General features: G+C 29.7%; 1 long non-coding RNA gene across 2 annotated transcripts in view; it reads left to right on the top strand.

The window, feature by feature from the left end:
* LOC117100779 overlaps positions 1 to 6194 on the top strand; it is a 26316-nt gene extending 20122 nt beyond the window's left edge. For both annotated transcript variants that reach the window (XR_004444174.1, XR_004444173.1), the window contains exons 2-4: positions 2783 to 2926; positions 5635 to 5791; positions 6065 to 6194. This is a non-coding gene — a long non-coding RNA (uncharacterized LOC117100779). The remainder of the gene's footprint in view (positions 1 to 2782; positions 2927 to 5634; positions 5792 to 6064) is intronic.
* Position 6195: the final 1 nt, after the last annotated feature.

Raw genomic sequence — 6195 nt, 5'->3', positions numbered from 1 at the left:
TTCTCAAGGTATTGCGTAATACGCAAATAATAAATATAGGTCTATAAAAAATATGGGATACATATTTAGAGAAGGACATATAGTTATATATATATATATATATATATAATTATATACATTTAATGAAACTTTATCAAACTAAAGCTATTGTCTTTTTAACTGTCGAACGTACTTTTGACTTACATGGGTCAATGACCTTTAGTAATAACTGAATCAAACAAAATGCAACGTCATTAATCATACATTTTAATTATTTTCTTTTAGATAATCTTCAATTGCATAAAAATAACATCGTTTTTAAGGGACATTATGAATTACTCTAAGATGTTTAAAGCGTTGTACAAATCATGCACTATTAAAACTTTTTAGTGTTTGATCATCATCGTTATGGAAATAATACAGTATGAGCAATTCATATTACCTACAATTGGGGACATTTTAATGTCACAGTTTTCAGTGGTAAATCCTGACTAAAAATAACACATATGATTTATGTTTAAATGTAAAACTATTTCATTTTTAACAACTTTTATAATGACGTATAGTGAGTGGGTTCAAATTTTCAATTAAATTCAACCACTCTTTAACACTTCGAATGGTCCCGATATTTCATTGTTTCTTCAAATTGTCGTAGCTGGTAAGTGCTTAGTGGTTAAGATATACAATATTCATGTGTTTCGCACGCTGTTATAGGCCACTGGAGAGACCGAAGTAGTCGCTAGCAACAAATTATTTATGTTTCACTAAAATGTCAACCCTGGTTTTAATGTTGTCGCACTTATGCTGTTAATTTATACACGTAGGCCTATAAATGCATTTTAAATGTATTTTTCATGTGAAATACTAATGCAGAAACTTGCGACTGAATTGAATTAAATTAGAATTAGTAATAAATGCAATCCGTGTTACCATGTAATATAGGCCTAAACACCAAGGTGAAGTGTGCTAGCTGTTACGATAATTCGCCTCTCAAGTTATCCAAAAATCTTTTCATCGGATTTTGGCCGTTTATCGTTACTAGCTACCCTTATACATTGTAAGATATGATGACTGCGTAGGCGAGAAAAAAAAAACATACTGAAGACTCTTAACTTTAATTTGAACTACACTGTAGCAGAATGTTATCATATGAAACTTGGCATTGCACAAAAACATAACATTATTTAGTGATTTCTTTACATTTATTTCTATATTATTTTATTATATATTTGAAACGTCTTGTTGGATTGCAAACTGTAAATAAATATAAATGAATGATTTATGTAATTTAGCTTCGGCTGCGCTGCAAAGTTGTTATTATTTTTATATGTAAATTTATTTTTCATAGATGAAATATACCATATATCCATTTAATGAATAAAATAGCTTCACGGAGAACTTTTACAAGCAATTTAATTATATTTCTCTGTACGGAGAGTAAATTCGATTTCTTATAGTCATGAATCATATTTTTTCTACATCGATAATAACAAAAATCTGATCCAACACTGCGCCTCTCATGCATACACACAATTAATTAATAGGTTCGGGAATTAGGCTATCTAAAGCTTATGTGTTTATAGGCTATGTGTGTGGGTATGTATGTATGTATGTGTGTGGGTATGTATGTCGTGGAGAGGTGTACGTTGGCGTGTACTTCCTGCTATATTTGTACTTCTGTAATCAGGTGTATAATCGTGCACCTGGTAGAAAATGACGAAATAGTCTGTACTTATGTTGTATGATGTGTTAACTCGATTGGGAACCTTCCTGGATCACCAGGAGCGCTGCATGCGACGGCTGCTATATGAATACTTAATATAATAATCAAATACATAGCAGCATGGGCCGTTTAGCATCCGTGGCGTGGTTCACTTATCGGTGATGGATTGTTAACCCATGCCTTCTTTTAAATTATCTACATGCAATCCATCAGTGACAAGCCTAGCATGCAAAAGGCTCCAACCATTATTAGAAATGCCGCGAAAAATAGTACACAATTCAGGAGATATGTGCACAATATTTTGTTCCCTCCCCCAAATAAAGTAATGTAGGCCCTATGTTTAGTGACCAAAGATGCTATAAAAATGTCACTAACCAATAATAAAACTACAGTCAAATACAGCAAAATCAATATTTATCTTAAATCTGTCTGTTTACCTAAAAAAAACCCCAATTTCATAACACATAAATCTTACAGAAAGTTACAGTAAATCTAATCTTTGTACACCTAATATAAAACAAAATAATAATAATAATAATAATAATAATAATAATAATAATTATTATTATTATTATTATTATTATTACTATTATTATTGTTATTATAATAATAATAATTATTATTATTAATTTATGTATATATTTGCATTTCGATATATATTGTAATATAAAAAGTTTACTATATATTTGAATATGATGTAATGCCTGTGTATCTTGAGGGCTCCTTTAAGTCAGATATTTGGTTATTAGAGTTATCCCTGAGAAGCCAAAAGAAATGAAGAAATCAACTTGGTTAAACTTCCAGATCATAACTTTTGAAGCAAGCATTATCCTATAAGCAGAAACTAAGTTTAATTCAAAAAGACAAAATATGTAATTGAAATTGTTACCCTATGACAAGTTAAATGCAATTCTCATTAATTATGACCGAATGTATCGTGCGATTTTATCACTATTGCTATGTTAGAATTCTCTTTAGGTTTAGTAACAGATGTGCCCACAAGATATTGCTCCGTGGAATACCTAAGTGTTATTTCTTGTAGCCAACTAAACAATTGCATTTCTTTAATTATTTGAAAAGAATTATGGTGATGCGCTGGAGTGTAGTTGTACTGTTCGTTATGATTCTAGTGATCTCGTGCCTTGCAAAACCTCGTGGATGCCCGCCAAGGGGATGCGATGTCAGGTCACGCCAACGTTGGGGTAAACGTGATAACACTAAAAGGTGAGATTATCAATGTAGGACTATGTGTGCCTGTCTGTCCATCTGTTCAGACATACATACATCCACTTATCTTTTGTTCATTCATCCCACATCCATATATCAAACATCCCTTAATCCATTCACCCACCCATTCATCCAACATAACCCATTGATCTATTCATCAACACATCCATCCATCCATGATTAATCCACCAATCCATTTATTCAGTCATCTATATGCCCATCCATCCCTCTATTTATTCATTCATTCGGTTGTTCGTTCGTTCGGTCGGTCTCCTTCGTTTATTAATTCATTCGTTCGTTCGTTCATTCATTCATTCATTCATTCATTTATTCATTCATTCATTTGTTTATTTATTTATTTATTTATTTATTTATTTATTCATTCATTCATTCATTCATTCATTTATTCATAAATTCGTTCGTTTTTCGTTCGTTCGTTCATTCATTCAATCATTAATCCATCCATCCACATTTCAATACATCTATCTATCAATCGATCTATCCATTTATTCATCTATCCATCCATTTTATCTGTCTATAACTGTATAATATGTATTTTTTTCATCTTCCTGTTTCTAATCTCTTTAATTACCCTGTGTTCATAGCTTTCTTTGTTTAAAACTTTAAATACCTAAGAAAAAAAACCCCCACAAATTGTTATTTATCTTTCCATAACTTCCCCCAACCCACACCTAAAAAGCAATCAATCCAGCTTCATCTTCTTTCCTGTATGTCTAATTATAAGATGATGAACACTGTGCTTCATAGCAAAATTTAACAATTCAGTGTCTTGACAAAATTTCATAATGAAACCCAATGAATTTATTCACCCATAAAAGTCATATCAATAATTTAAAAAGCTAATGCACTTTTCGCTTGTTTTTAGTGCCTCACATCCTAATTGTTTCCCTTATCTGACAACCATTCCAATGAATTAAAGAGATATATAATTATTAATAGGTCCAAGATGAATTAGGAGATAGATGATCTATGCAGTTATCATATCGGTACTGTACCACGTCCTATCATATCATCAACTTATAATAAATTAAATAGTATTCAATAAATAAATAAATAAATCAATCAATCAATCAATCAATCAAAATCAATTTATCTGTCAGTTCCGTTTACTTCAGACAATGTCCATATCAAATTACAAAACAAATGAGATTTAAAAATATAACTGTTACAATTGAATATAGAGAAATAAGATAAGCTTACGTCATCAACTAAGAAAATGTCTGTTAACCAGACGGTTTTCCAGCTCAAATTTTCAATAACGACTTCATAATTTCAATCCTCGATATGCAATTTGTTAAAATGATCTTAGTAAATCACTTTGCTAAAACCTGTGGGATAAGACAAGATTTAGCTTTTGCTTTTCAAATTTGTATCTCAACTAAGATCCACATCATCGTTTCACACAGCATTGTTTTTATCCAGTATTTGGCCTTATATATGTATTCATACACAATGTATATATATATATATATGTATATATATATATATAAATATATATATATATATATACTATTTATATATATATATGTATATATATATGTATATATATATATATATAATTTTGGCATTTTCTACTTCCACTCACTCGCCATTGAGGAAGGACAAGTGTTGTTCGGAAAGCTCTGGTTATATTTCTGACTATTTACTTACGTTTTTGATTTTTAGCTGTTGTTTATATAGAGAGAGATTTAAAGGTATATGGGAAAAGCCCAGAAACAGCAAGCGGAATACTATGAATTGAAACGGAGCAGAAGGCGAATCTGACAAAGAAAGAAGAAAAAAAACCACACTATATGTAGACCACTGTATATATTGTCAAGCAATTATATCCGTATATATTGTATACTGAACCAGATGAAATTCTTTGAAAACATATTATCCAATAACATTAAAGAGCAAATCAACGCGATCAACGACATAATGAAACTAACAAGATCAACTTGAGATTGTTAATTGACGGGTCTGGTTGATTAAATTGTTGCGCTATTGCTATTAATTAACTCTAATTAGTCGAAGCATTCAATTAACTACTTGGGAATGATCTTGTTATCCGCATATTTTGACAGAGGCGGTTCAGTCAAGTAGAAGAGAGTAGTACGTTTACGTGATACTTCAAGTAGCCAATCGCTACACGTTATCGCCGGCAGCTTTCGGTGATGCTGATTGGTCTGTTGAATTGGGGAGCCTTCTCGATTGCGTCGGGGACTGCCACGCATTACAACGATTGCAATGAAAACACTGTAGCGACAGTGTAGAAATTTTAAGAAAACCAGACTTCAATGTCAATCCCTGTTAAGATAATAATAATAATAATAATAATAATAATAATAATAATAAAAATAACAATAATAATAATAACAATAATAAAAATAATAACAGTAATACCGTAATAATAATAATAATAACAATAATAATATTAATAATGACAATAATAATAATAATAACAATAATAATAATAATAATAATAATAATAATAACAATAATAATAATAATAACAATAACAAAAATAATAATGATAATAACAATAATAATAATAATTGTGAATTTATGTTCTTTCTTGTCTTTATTACATTTTCTTTTCTTTTTCAATATCTGTTTTCCCTTTTCCTCTCTTTCTCTCTTTCCTATTCCCAGATAATTTGCGGCATATTTTAAAGGATAACATTTCAAATTTTTTTACACAGCCTTGGCACAGAATGGCGAGTGGATTCGATGCCTAGTTTGTTTGACAATGTAGCGAAAGAGACAAATGGAGCCCGAAAAATATCGCCTTGGATGCGTTCAGTATTCCAACACACCAACATAAAGCGACTAAACAGCAACACAGAAAATATCGATTAGGTAAACACAAATACTCTGTACTTAAAATGTATTATTATTATTATTATTATTATTATTATTATTATTATTATTATTATTATTATTATTATTAATGTTATTATTATCAATATTATTGTTGTTGTAATTATGGTTATGATTGATATTGATATTATTATTATTATTAATTTTTATTAAGTGATTTAATTCAATATAAATATATCACTGTATTTTTTTTAACTCGAAATAAATTGGAATTATATTGACTCAAAAATGTTATATATGTTTTTTTTTAAGATTCAAGAAATCTACTTGAGCAACCCACGAATCACCCTTCTTGAAACTTGCCTGATTCACTCTTATCAACCTACATTACATTTTAGTTTTTTTAGAATTTGAATTAATATGCCTAAACTAATGAATATATA

The sequence above is a fragment of the Anneissia japonica genome, unplaced genomic scaffold, assembly GCF_011630105.1.
Source record: "Anneissia japonica isolate Jap-2015-1 unplaced genomic scaffold, ASM1163010v1 scaffold670_len1213532_cov191, whole genome shotgun sequence".
Lineage (NCBI taxonomy): Eukaryota > Metazoa > Echinodermata > Crinoidea > Comatulida > Comatulidae > Anneissia > Anneissia japonica.
Note: the sequence above shows the minus strand (reverse complement) of the source record. Positions and strands in the feature narration are given on the sequence as shown.